The 14,050-nt window shown below is 46.6% G+C and overlaps 1 protein-coding gene across 8 annotated transcripts in view; it reads right to left on the bottom strand.

The window, feature by feature from the left end:
* The window catches only part of MTRR (5-methyltetrahydrofolate-homocysteine methyltransferase reductase), a 132,144-nt gene that overhangs the window by 30,348 nt on the left and 87,746 nt on the right, over positions 1-14,050 (bottom strand). The gene's annotated exons all lie outside the window — the stretch shown is intronic.

The following is a 14,050-nucleotide window of genomic DNA, read 5'->3' as shown; positions in this document are numbered from 1 at the left end:
TACCTCCAGGCGCTTTCCGCCGCCAAACAGTGCTTTCCAGGAGGGAGGGGGGAGGAGCGGGGAGCCGCACTCTCAGGGAAGGAAGCAGAGAAGAGGCGGGGTAGGAGTGGGGATTTGGGGAAGGGGTTGGAATGGGGGCGGGGAAAGGGTGGGAAGAGGTGGAAGAGAGGCGGGGCCTCATGGAAGGGATAGAGTGGGGGTGGGGCCGGGGGGGGGACTTTTGTATCTTTATATGAAAAGATGTCAGTGATGCAGCCCTCCAGCCAATGTGCTAGTCCTCGTGTGGTGATTTGAGTTTGAGATCCCTGATCTATAGTGTGTGCATCTCCTGCAGGTATGGCAGGGTAGGACTGGCTGAGCCCAGAGCAGCTCCTTAACCCTTGTTGCCCAGTATGGGATTTGTATACCCCATCACATGTGCATAAAATCATCACAAAGCCACTATATTATCCTTCTTCAAATCACTCCTTCAACTCCACCTAACTGTGATGCCCACAAAACACATGACAATGTGCTAGGCAGCTGGTGAATTGCGACTGCTGTTTGTTATACTGTAAATAATCATCTTTGTTTCGATTTTCACTAAGAAGGTTGGTGGCAAATGGACGTCTAACATAGTGAATGCCAGTGAAAATGAGGTAGGATCAGAGTCTAAAATAGGGAAAAAACAAGTCAAAATTACTTAGACAAGTTAGATGTCTTCAAATCACCAGGGCCTGATGAAATGCATCCTAAAATACTCAAGGAGCTGACTAAGAAGATATCTGAGCCATTAGCAACTATCTTTGAAAGAAGATATCCCTTTGGAAGAGGGAGACATTCCAGAAGACTGGAAAAGGGCAAATATAATGCCCATCTATAAAAAGGAAAATAAGGACAACCCAGGAAACTACAGACCAGTCAGCTTAACTTCTGTACCCGGAAAGATAAAGGAGGAAATAATTAAGCAATCAATTTTCAAACACCTAGAAGCAGGGCCGGCTCTACAGTTTTCACCGCCCCAAGCAGCACGCCGAATTGCCGCCGCAGGCGGCGGGGGCCGTCCGTGCACCCTTAGGGCGGCAGGCGTGTTTCTGCGGTGGCAGCAGTTCAGCGGCAGCTTCTATGTTTAGCTGAAGCCACCGCGGACAGCTAAACATAGAAGCTGCCGCAGAATTGCCACCACCGTGGAAACGCGCCTGCCGCCTACAGGCGCACGGACTGCCTCCGTCCTCTTCGGCGGCAATTCGGTGTGCTGCTTGGGGGCAAAACAACAGGGACTGCCGTCCCTTGCATATTGCTGCCCCAAGCACCAGCTTGGAATGCTGGTGCCTGGAGCCGGCCCTGCCTAGAAGATGATAAGGTGATAAATAACAGTCAGCATGGATTTGTCAACAACAAATCATGTCAAGCCAACCTGATAGCTTTCTTTGACAGGGTAACAAGTCTTGTAGATAGGAGGGAAGTGGTAGATGTGGTATATCTTGACATTAGTAAGGCTTTTGATACTGTCTCCTATGACCTTCTCATAAACAAACTAGGAAAATATAACCTAGATGGAGCTACTATAAGGTGGGTGCACAATTGGTTGGAAAATCGTTCCCAGAAAGTAGTTATTAGTGGCTTATAGTCATGCTGAAAGGGCATAATGAGTGGGGTCCCGCAGGGATTGGTTCTGGGTCTGGTTCTGTTCAATATCTTCATCAATGATTTAGATAATGGCATAGAGAGTACACTTATAAAGTTTGTGGATGATACCAAGATGGGAGGGGTTGCAAGTGCTTTGGAGGATAGGATTAAAATTCAAAATGATCTGGACAAACTGGAGAAATGGTCTGAAGAAAATAGGATGAAATTCAATAAGGACAAATGCAAAGTACTCCACTTAGGAAGAAACAATCAGTTGCACACATACAAAAAGGGAAATGACTGCCTAGGAAGGAGTACTGCAGAAAGGGATCTGGGGGTCATAGTGGACCACAAGCTAAATATGAGTCAACAGTGCAACACTGTTGCAAAAAAAAGCAAACATCATTCTGGGATGTACTACTAGGAGTATTGTAAGCAAGACACAAGAAGTAATTCTTCTGCTCTACTCTGCGCTGATTAGGCCTCAACTGAAGTATTGTCTCCAGTTTTGGGTGCCACTTTTCAGGAAAGATGTGGACAAATTGGAAAAAGTCCAGAGAAGAGCAACAAAAATTATTAAAGGTCTAGAAAACATGACCTATGAGAGAAGATTGAAAAAATTGGGTTTGTTTAGTCTAGAGAAGAGAAGACTGGGAGGGGACATGATAACAGTTTTCAAGTACATAAAACGTTGTTACAAAAAGGAGAGAGAAAAACTGTTCTTCTTAACCTCTGAGGATAGGACAAGAAGCAATGGGCTTAAATTGCAGCAAGGACAGGTTAGGTTGGACATTAGAAAAAAAATCCTAATTGTCAGAGTGGTTAAGCACTGGAATAAATTGCCTAGAGAGGATGTGGAATGTCCATCATTGGGGATTTTTAAGAGCAGGTTGGACAAACACCTATCATGGATGGTCTAGATAATACTTAGTCCTGCCTTGAGTGCAGGGGACTGGACTAGACGACCTCTTGAGGTCCCTTCCAGTTCTATGATTTCACTGCTATGTTGTGCTACCCCAATCCTCTTGTTGCATCGATTTGTTGTCTCCTGTCTTATACTTCAAATTGTGAATTCTTCTGGGCAGTGGCCATCTTTTTGCTGTGCATGTATCGTGACTAGTGGAGTGTGGCCCTAATCCCAAATTGTGGCCTTTAGCCCTTACCACTATATAAATAATAATAATGGGGGACTCAACCTACTCCACTGAAGTCAATGGAAAATGGCAAATTTATTTTTGAGAATGAATTCAGTGGAGCAAGATTAGGTCCTTAGTTAAGGGAGGCCCCACATTATTTATTTATAAAGTTTTAAGGAGAGAAATGTAAGAACAAAATTTAAGAAATTCTGCTCTACAGAAACAAGTTTTTTTCTAAATAACAATAACTCTGTGTTCAATTCTTACTGTTTAATCCCCTGTGAGCAGCTCTCTTTTATCATATCTCTAAAAATATTACAGCCCTATGTTTCTTTTTGATATTTAACAATAAGAAATTAGTGCAATTCCTGCAGGGGAAGCTGAAGTTTGTATTTACATAACCATAGTACATTCTATCATACTTCAGTTAGTGGTTTACTTTTGCCATTATGTATTCCAAGACTGTGTGTGGGTTTCATTTTTTTAATATTGCTTCTGCAAATGGTATATATACACATCTATTTTTAAAAGGGTTTGTAATTAATCTAGTATATTTCTACTCAACATCAGCCTCATTCATTTTGTATTGGTATTCTATATATTTTGCAATCAATGTGTACTTCTGAACATTTATCTATGTTGAATTTTAGCTTACACAGCAGATAAAAACACCTTAGAATTTTGTTCAGCCCACTGTAGTAATTAACCTTTCATTCTTCTCCCCCCACCCACCGCTCCCCACACCCACCATAAGTTTAGGCCCCTTTCCTATATCCCGGTAGTAGCTTAAAAAGTGATAATATATATTAAATCAAAGCTGTTCCTGAAAGCTGGGACGAACTACATATGCACACTTAGTCAATTTCCCTTGAAAATAATTTTTAAAAAATTAAGATAATTTGTAAGACAGGTCTTGCTCTAGTAAATATGACAAATTACCGCTGACTATGGATATCTTGCAATTGGATTCCCTCTTTTAATCAAATAGATGGTGACCTAAACTTTTTGGGGTCAGTTGTTCTTCCTTTTTGGCATGCTGATTATACAATACCCTGCCACATATCTAGTATTTCACTTATTTCTAATGAGCCTGAGAGCATGATGAATATAAATGATGGCAAGCAATTCTCTGACAAAAAAATACACTAGAAATCCCTTCTCATGAGGCAATAAATAATATACATGTAAGGTGTTGTAAAAAGGTGTCATCTTCCAACAGTTCCCTGACCTTAGATACACATCAGAAATCTCTCAACCTTCTATGGTTGTTTCAGAAACTTTTCCAATATAGTAACTTTCAGTAACCTGGCCTGTTACAAGACCTCAAAAGAGATGGGAAAATCACGAGGTTCACCACTTAGAGAAAAAGAGCATCTCCTGGGCAACACTTACAGCCCCCAATAGCACTCTAACACAGGTTACAACATACTACACGACTAAGGCCCTGTGTAAACCATGATTTCATAGACTGCAAAGAAATCGTGAAATTAGCCCGACACCACATTTTTTTCAATATTCTTAAACAAAATGAAAATGTGTACAAATTATTTCATACAAAAATCACCTTAGCAAACTGCACAGTTCAGATGTTACATCTCCGTGAGTACTATTCTCCCACATGCACAGAAAACAGTGCGGCAAAGTAATCACATAATCAATGTGACTGAATACAATCTAGATAGGAAACACTGTACACTGCAAACAAGAAAATTGATGCCTCATAAAAAAAAAAAACTTATAGTTTTACCCAGTGATGGAGATAAGCTCTTCCATACCTCCTGAAATGTTACTGTACATCACTACCAAAAAAGATCAAAACAGTCAACTGGATTTAGGTGGTTATCAAAAGAGAAAGCTGGAAACACAGAACTGTATAGCAACTCTTTTACTTGTGAAGAAACAAAACAAAAAAAAACGGTTACTTACCTTTTCGTAACTGTTGTTCTTCGAGATTTGTTGTTCACATCCATTCCACATTAGGTGTGCGTGCCGTGTTCATGAGCGTCAGAAACTTTTTCCCTTAGCAGTTCCTGGAGGGCCAGCAGGGCCCCCGCCAGAGTGGCGCCACCGCGCCATGCATATATACCCCCGCTGGCCCGACCCCCTCCAGTTTCTTCTTGCCAGCAACTCCGACAGAGGGGTAGGAGGGTGGGTGGTGGAATGGATGTGAACAACACATCTCGAAGAACAACAGTTATGAAAAGGTAAGTAACCGTTTTTTCTTCTTTGAGTGCTTGTTCACATCCATTCCACATTAGGTGAATCACACGCTTACCTTTGGAGGAGGGTAGGAGTCATGAAACAATTGATCGGAGGACCGCCCTGCCAACTGCTGCATCCTCCCATGCCTGCTGGTTGACTGTATAGTGGGTCGTGAAGGTGTGCACCGATGACTAGGTGGCCTCCCTTCAGATCTCCTTGATCAGGACCTGTGCCAGGAAGGCTGTGGAAGCTGCCTGTGCTCTGGTCGAGTGGGCCATGATCACCGGAGCTGGGACACCTGAGAGGTCATAACACACCCGAATGCAGCTTGTGATCCACGAACAGATTCGCTGCACCGACACCAGAAGGCCTCGCAACCTCTCAGTTACAGCCACGAACAGTTGTGTGGATTTACAAAAGGGCTTGGTGCGCTCCAAGTAGAATGCCAATGCTCTGCAGACATCTAGGGTGTGCAGGCTGCGGTGACTCGGGTCCGCATGGGGTTTGGGAAAAAACACCGGCAGACAAATGTCCTGGCCCAAATGGAATTGTGAGACCACCTTTGGGAGGAAGTTAGGATGTGGGCGGAGTTGCACCTTGTCTTTGTGAAACACAGTTTATAGTGGCTCCGAGGTGAGAGCCCTCAGCTCAGATACCCTTCTGGCCGAGGTGATAGCCATCAGGAATGCCACCTTCCAGGAAAGGTGGAGAAGGGAGCAGGTAGCCAGGGGCTCAAACTGGGCCTCCATGAGCTTAGAAAGGACTAAGTTAAGATTCCATGGTGGGACTGGGGGGCGTGAGTAAGGGAACACCCTTTCCAATTCTTTGACGAATCGCCCCATCATTGGGTGGGAGAAAATCGAGCTACCTGAAAACCCTGGGTGGAAGGTGGAGATAGCTTCCAGGTGCATCTTAATCGAGGACGGGGCCAGCCCCTGCTGCTTGAGGTGCAGTAGGTATTCTAGAATGGTCGGCACCGGGGCCTGGAGTGGCTGCACCTGTTGTGGCCCACACCAGCACGAGAACCTCTTCCACTTGGCCAAGTAAGTCACCTTGGTATAGGACTTCCTGCTACCAAGCAGAACCTGCTGCACAGGAAAGGAGCACTGGCTCTCCAAAGCATTTAACCACACAGCTTCCATGCTGTCAGATGCAGTGATTGCAGGTCAGGGTGGAGAAGCCATCCTCTGTTCTGCGTAATGAGGTCCTGGTGTAGGGGCAGGGTTATCGGGGCCTCCACCGACAGCTCCAGGAGCGTGGTGAACCAGTGCTGGCGGGGCCAGGCCGGGGCGATGAGAATGATCGACGCCTTGTCCCTGTGCACCTTAAGCAGTACCTTGTGCACCAGGGGGATCAGGGGAAAGGCGTATTTCAATTCCCGTCCCCACGGGATCGCGAATGCATCGGCTATTGACCCCGGTCTGTGATCCTGGAATGAGCAGAATTGCAGGCATTGGGCGTTGCCCTCGGTAGCGAACAGGTCTACCTGGTAAACCCCCACTTTCAGAAGACCGAAAGCATGAGTTCTGCTCTGAGCATCCACTCATGCATGCAGTAAGACCTGCTGAGGTGGTCTGCCAGTTCGTTCTGATCCCCCGGGAGATATACTGCAACGAGGAGATTGGCATGGGCTATGCAAAAATTCCAGAGGAGGAGAGACTCATGGCAGAGTGGGGAGGAACGGGCTCCGCTCTGCTTGTTTATGTAAAACATGGCGGTCATGTTGTCTGTCAGAACTGCCACGCTGTGACCACTCAGAGTAGCATGAAAGGTCTGGCAGGCTGAACGAACCGCCCTGAGCTCCGTCACGTTGATATGGAGCGATCGCTCCATCCCCGACCACAAGCCCTGAGTCCTGAGGTCCCCCAAGTGAGCCCCCCATTCGAGGTCTGATATGTCTGTTACCAGCGTCAAGTCCGGCTGCTGTGCGGCAAAGGGGATGCCTTCGCAAACCACAGACTGGGACAGCCACCACATCAAGAAGACCAGCACGTCTCCTGGGGCTGTCACTATCATGTAGGAACGAATGACACGGCTAGATTCTCGCTAGAGAGGATCAAGGGAGACTATGCCAGGTTGGGCAAGACGCTCAAGGAAATTGAGGCTCAGGTGATCTTCAGTGGGATCCTACCTGTCCCTAGGGAAGGGCGCCAAAGGGGTGACAGGATCGTGACGATTAATAGTTGGCTGAGGGAATGGTGTTACAAGGAGGGATTTGGGATGTATGGGCACTGGGAGGCTTTTGGGGACAGAGAACTGTTCTCACGGGATGGGCTCCACCTAAGTAGGGAAGGAAGTAGACTTCTAGGAGGGAGGCTGGCTCATCTGATTAAAAGAGCTTTAAACTAGACACTGTGGGGAGACGGTTGGGAGAGGTCCAGGTGCTCTCCACGCCAAATTTATACATTGGGAGTGAGAACAACAGGATAACAACAGATATAGCCAGAGGGGGACGGTTAGGTGTAAGGAAGAGGGGGGGGACGGATACTAGATCAACAGGTCATACTGGTAGTACTGTGTCCCTACCAAGTTGGGTGAAAAGGGTGAGAGGAGCCAAACAGCAAAAATTAGGATGTTTATTCACCAATGCGAGAAGCTTAGGTAACAAAATGGAGGAACTGGAGCTCCTGGTCCGAGAATTGAAACCGGATATCGTAGGAATAACCAAAACATGGTGGAACGGTAGCCATGACTGGAGTACAGGTATGGAAGGGTATGTGCTGTTTAGGAAAGACCGATGCAAAGGTAAAGGTGGGGGAGTAGCATTGTATGTCAATAATGAGGTGAAATGTAACGAAATAACTAGCAATGCAATGGATAATACGGAGTCTGTTTGGGCAATGGTCACATTGGGGAAGAAAACTACTAGAGCCTCCCCTGGGATAGTGATTGGGGTGTGCTATAGACCGCCGGGATCTAGCCTGGATATGGATAGAGAACTCTTTAATGTTTTTAAGGAGGTAAATACTAATAGGAACTGTTTGATCATGGGGGATTTTAACTTCCCGGATATAGATTGGGAAACAAATGCTAGTAATAATAATAGGGCTCAGCTTTTCCTAGACATGATAGCTGATGAATTCCTTCATCAAGTAGTTGCTGAACCGACGAGGGGGGATGCCATTTTAGATCTGATTTTGGTGAGTAACGAGGACCTTGTTGAGGAAATAGTTGTAGGGGACAACCTTGGCTCGAGTGATCATGAGCTAATTCGTTTCAAAATAAATGGGAGGATAATCAAAATTGCATCTGAGACTAAGGTATACAATTTCAAAAGGGCTAACTTTACTAAATTAAGGCAACTAGTTAGGGAAGTGGATTGGACTAACATATTTAGGGATCTAAAGGCGGAAGACGCCTGGGGTTACTTCAGGTTGAAGTTGCAGGAGCTGTCAGAGGCCTGTATCCCGAGAAAGGGAAAACGGCTTGTAGGTAGCAGTTTTAGACCGAGCTGGATGAGCAAGCGTCTCAGAGGGGTGATTAAGAAAAAACAGAAAGCGTACAAGGACTGGAAAATGGGAGGGATCAGCAAAGAAACCTACCTTATTGAGGTCAGAGGGTGTAGGGAAGCAGTGAGAAAGGCAAAGAGCCGGGTGGAGATGGACCTAGCGAAGGGGATTAAAACCAATAGCAAAAGGTTTTTTAGCCATATAAATAGGAAGAAAACCAAGAAGGAAGAAGTGGGACCGCTTAAAACTTTAAACGGAGTGGAGATTAGGGATAATCTTGGAATGGCACAATATCTGAACGAATATTTTGCCTCGGTCTTTAATGAGGCTAATGAAGGGCTAAGGAATAGTGATAGAGGGACTGATGGGAATGAAGATATGGGGGTAGACATTACGGTATCTGAGGTAGAAGCCAAACTTGAACAGCTAAATGGAAGTAAATCGGGGGGCCCGGACAATCTTCATCCTAGACTATTAAGGGAATTGGCGAGTGAAATTGCAAGCCCATTAGCGATGATTTTTAATAAATCTCTAAACTCGGGGGTTGTACCGTTTGACTGGAGATTAGCTAATATAGTTCCTATATTCAAGAAGGGGAAAAAAAGTGACCCGGGTAACTACAGGCCTGTTAGTTTAACATCTGTAGTATGCAAAGTCATGGAAAAAATTTTAAAGGAGAGAGTGGTTACGGAGCATGAGGCCAATGGCAACTGGGACAAATTACAGCATGGATTTACGAAGGGTAGATCGTGCCAAACCAACCTGATCTCCTTCTTTGAGAAAGTAACAGATTTTTTAGACAAGGGAAATGCGGTGGACCTAATATATCTTGATTTCAGTAAGGCGTTTGATACGGTACCGCATGAGGAATTACTGGTTAAATTGGAAAAGATGGGGATCGAAATGAAAATCCAGAGGTGGATAAGGAGCTGTTTAAAGGGGAGACTGCAGAGGGTCGTATTGAAGGGGGAACTGTCGGGTTGGAGGGCGGTTACCAGTGGAGTTCCTCAAGGTTCGGTTTTGGGTCCGATTTTATTCAATCTATTTATCGCTGACCTGGGAACCAAGAGCAGAAGTGGGCTGATAAAGTTTGCCGATGACACCAAGTTGGGAGGTATTGCAAATTCGGAAAAGGATCGGGATATCCTCCAGGGAGATTTGGATGACCTTGTAAACTGGAGTATTAGTAACAGGATGAAATTCAATAGTGAGAAGTGTAAGGTTATGCATTTAGGGATGACTAACAAGAACTTTAGTTATAAGCTGGGGACGCACCAGTTGGAAGTAACGGAGGAGGAGAAGGACCTAGGAGTCCTGGTTGATCATAGGATGACTATGAGTAGGCAATGTGATGTGGCCGTTAAAAAAGCTAATGCGGTCTTGGGATGCATTAGGCGAGGTATTTCTAGTAGGGATAAGGAGGTGCTAGTCCCGTTATATAAGGCGTTGGTAAGACCTCATTTGGAGATGTTTCATGTTTAGGATGAATGAAAAAAACTGGGAAGAAAGAGAAGGTACTAGAATGAATCGAGGAAATGGAATGGAAATTGAAGCCAGATGGGAGACTTGAGGATGTTTTTTGTTTCCAAAAGAAGGATAAGAGGAAGAGGAGAGAGAAAGGACTATATCAGAATATATCAGGCAGGGGAGGAAGGGAGAGGAGAAAGATGCTAATGAATGTGCTCATGGACAAATGGGGGAAAATTGATATAAAGGAAATTTAGGCTTGAGAATTAGGCAGGGAAATTAGAAGGTTTCTACCATCAGAGGAGTGCAATTCTGGACCTACCAAAGGAAACAGGGGTGTGGGGGAAGGACCTGACTGAAGATTAAGCTAGATAAGTTTATGGAGGATGGGGATGATGATAGATAAACTAACTTCAATAGTCAAATAAAAGTGTGCCACACTGGTAATTAGTACAATGGGTCAATGATAGGATATTGTTAGCCTTTTTCCAGAGGTCTGGCTGGAGAGTCTTGCCGCCATGCGGGGTTTCAGCTGACGCCCATATTTGGGGTCGGAAGGGGGCAGTGGCCCTGCCCCTTTGGGCCTTCCTCCGAAGCAGGGGCAGGGGAGGGGTGGAGCATGGAGGTGGGTGGGCTTTGCTGCAGGGCCTCAGTCTTGCAGGAGGAATGAGTCCTTCTGATCTTCTGATCCCTTCTTCTATGATTCTATGAAGTCCAGGAGAGTCTGCCTGGTAAAGCTGTATGGGGAGCCAAGCCTGCGCCAAGCCTGCTGAGTCCTCTGTCATGCTGCATGCATGTGTGCATGCATGCATGCATGCCAGCATGCCAGGGCCGCCCCTGGCCATTGTGCCATTGCAGAGGACTGGCTGGCTGGAGCTGCTGCGCTGTGGATGGCAGGATGGGTGATTTGCCTTGCCTGCCTTTGCCTGTGGACGTCAGGGCCATTCCACTCGCACTCCTCTCTGCGTTGGAGCGAGACTGGGGGGGATATTGACCAGTTGCCCCAGAATAGGAATAGACTCAAGACTGTCTGAGGACTGGGACTGAACCTCCTCCGACCCCCGACCCACAAGAGCCAGAGCCAGAGTGCAGAGCGAACCCTCTGCCTCTGCCTCCAATAGAATGCCCACCACACCATGCATGCATTGATGTGAATACCTGGGGAGCCACAGCCAAAGCCAAACGTGACCTGGTGTCGTGGTGGTTCACGGTGAAGCGCAGGAATCGGTGATGCGCTGGGTGGATGGCGATATGAAAGTACGCATCCTTCATGTCGAGGGCAGCGTACCAGTCCCCCGGATCCAGGGAAGGGATGATGGTGCCCAGAGAGACAATGCAGAACCGGGCCTTGACCAGGAACTTGTTTAGCCTATGCAGGTCTAGAATGGGATGAAGGCCCCCTTTGGCCTTGGGGATGAGGAAGTAGCGGGAATAGAACCCTTTCCCCCTCAGGTCTAAGGGGACTAGCTGTACCGCCCCCGCCTCAAGGAGCGAGTGAACCTCCTTTTCTAGGTGGTGCTCGTGAGAAGGGTCCCTGAAGAGGGACGGGGAAGGGGGGTGAGGGGTAGGTAGGGAGGAAAACTGTACCATGTACCCGCTTCGCACCGTGCGTAACACCCAACGGTCTGACGTCATGCTGGACCACGCACGGGGGAAGCGGGACAGGCGACTGAGGAAACAAGGGAATGGATCCAGTAGTTGATCTGGTATGCTGTCCTCGAATGCACTTTCAAAAGCCTGGCTTAGGGCCTGGCTCAGATTTATGTTGGCCTTGGCTCTGGCCCAGCCTATTGGAGTTGTTGTTATTATTGCACCGTCTCCTGCTATCTCCGCTTCATCTGCGGTAAGGCTCCTGTCGAGGACGAGGCTGGTACTGGCACTGGGAAGGAGGATGCGGCTTGAAAGGCTTCCTCTAAGTTGCCGGGATGTGCATACCCAGCGACTTGAGTGTAGCTCTAGAGTCCTTGAAGCTATGCAGCTTTGCATCCGTCTGGTCCGAGAAGGGTCTGGACCCTTTGAAGGGAAGGTCCTGGAGTGAATTCTGGACCTCAGGCAGCAGACCTGACTCCTCAAGCCATGCTGAGTGCTGCATGAGCACGCCCAATGTGATTGTCCTGACTGCCACCTCTGCTGAGTCCAAGGACACTTGGAGGGAGGTTTTCGCCACAGCCTTGCACCGAGGAGGCTGAGGCCAGCACCGGGTGTTCCGGGCCCGGTTGGTTACAGTGCGGCCTCCATCAACAACTGCTTTAAGCAAAAGTCTCTCTCTTTCTTTGTTCTCGGCTTAAAAGCCTTGCAAATTTTACACTTCTCTGCTTGGTGAGCTTACCCCAGGCAACGTAGACAGGAGTCGTGGGGGTCACTTGCGGCATGTGGTGCAAGACTTAAACCCTTGGGCCTGAGGCATGCCCCGCGGCCCGGGGAGGGTGCTGGAATCATCCAAGCACCTAATCTATTAAGTGTCCAACAACAATGAAATGTTAACTGATAACAGCTATGCAACTCTAAGGCTAAGAGATTGCTTCTCTTACGAGAGCAAGAGGTTGTTCCAGCGCCGCCACGGATAGTAAGAAGGAACCGGAGGGGGTCAGGCCAGCGGGGGTATATATGCATGGCGCAGTGGCGCCACTGTGGCGGGGGCCCCACTGGCCCTCCGGGAGCTGCTAAGGGAAAAAGTTTCCGGCGCTCATGCACGCGATGCACGCACACCTAATGTAGAATGGATGTGAACAAGCACTCGAAGAAGAACAGTGACTTCCTTGTTTCAAAATTCCACTGAAAACTGTAAAGCAAGTAATTCCCTAAATATTGACCAGACACACACATTTGTTTGCATAAATATCTCTCTTAATAAAACTGGACAACCAAAGGCTATTCGAATTTTTCAAAAAGAATGTAGTAAATGGTGGAGTGATTCCTTCATCAGCCCAGCTGAGATATGAATATTTATCTAAAATTGACAAGTGTCAGAAGAAGGAGATTATGGAATTTGTAAAGTCTGGATGGCTGTCCGTGGTCACTGACAAACTAACTGATGTCCAAGATGAGTATCTGTTACATATTTTGTTTTGCAAGTCCTAAATGGTGATGACAATCTAACTCTGAACTGAAAGTTTTCCTTGCTGATACAATTTACCTATAGCCTGTTATTTACAACACCATTGCACATGTTACTGTAAAGTGTTGAATACCTCTGGGGTGGATTTTGATTATATTAGTGCATCTATCTCTGACAACACACCCTACATCAAAAGCTTACAATCAAATGCTTTGGGATTACTGCTTAACTCAGTTCAAATACCTGCAGTGCTCACATAGGAGCCCTTGCTAATGAGATCCCAAAGGTTGATAAGCTAACAGAAAGAGTCAAAAAAGTTTGTAAACATCAACCGAGCAGAAAATTGCATTTTAAAGAAAATCTGCAAAGGGCAATCTAGGCTGTGAGTTCAACTCTTCCTGTGAAACTGCCCCCTAAACCAGTTAAGACAAGATAGGAAGCTTGTATGCTGCTACTGAATACCATGCACAGTACATTACTTTTTACTTGAGTTTGGTGGAAGAGGAGATGAAAGTTACAAACACAGTGTTAAGGAGCTGAAACATCTGTTGCACGATTCAGAAATTTTACAGCTACAACTCAATTTCATCTTAACGTAAGCGAGGGAATGGTCCCATTATTGTGGGAAACTTTCCCAGCTTATACACTACCCCAGTAAAGTGGGCTAGCAAAAAGATCTGAGTCCTCACTCCCACTTCTTTTGACCAGAGGCCTGTCTGACCTCAAGGGCTCCCCTTCCACTCTCCTGTGTGGCAGTCCTCGTAACCCAAACAAGTCTAGGCCCAGGATTCCTTGGGGGTTCGAAGCTCAACCTTGTTGTGGTCACTTAGGGCAGGGGCTACGGTGTCCCCACTCTGGGATGCACTCTCTGCCCTGGATGCTTCCCTGACCCACTGATCATTCCATACAGTCCAAAGCAAATACAATTGATTAAACAGCAATCAATTTTAAAAAAATAAGGAAAAAATGGGAAAGGTTAAAGGAAAACACATAACCCCGCTCTGTGGCACAGGGACATCATGACCAGTTTCTCTAGAATGTAAGGGAAGTTCAGTCTGTTCTTCACAAGTCCCAGGCCTCCTTCTCAGGCCCTGGCTGTGCTGCGGGGATGCTGCGGGTCAGACACTTGC

This window comes from Mauremys reevesii, linkage group 2 (genome assembly GCF_016161935.1).
Source record: "Mauremys reevesii isolate NIE-2019 linkage group 2, ASM1616193v1, whole genome shotgun sequence".
NCBI lineage: Eukaryota > Metazoa > Chordata > Testudines > Geoemydidae > Mauremys > Mauremys reevesii.
The sequence above is the reverse complement of the archived record's forward strand: the minus strand, read 5'-3'. Positions and strand labels throughout refer to the sequence as shown.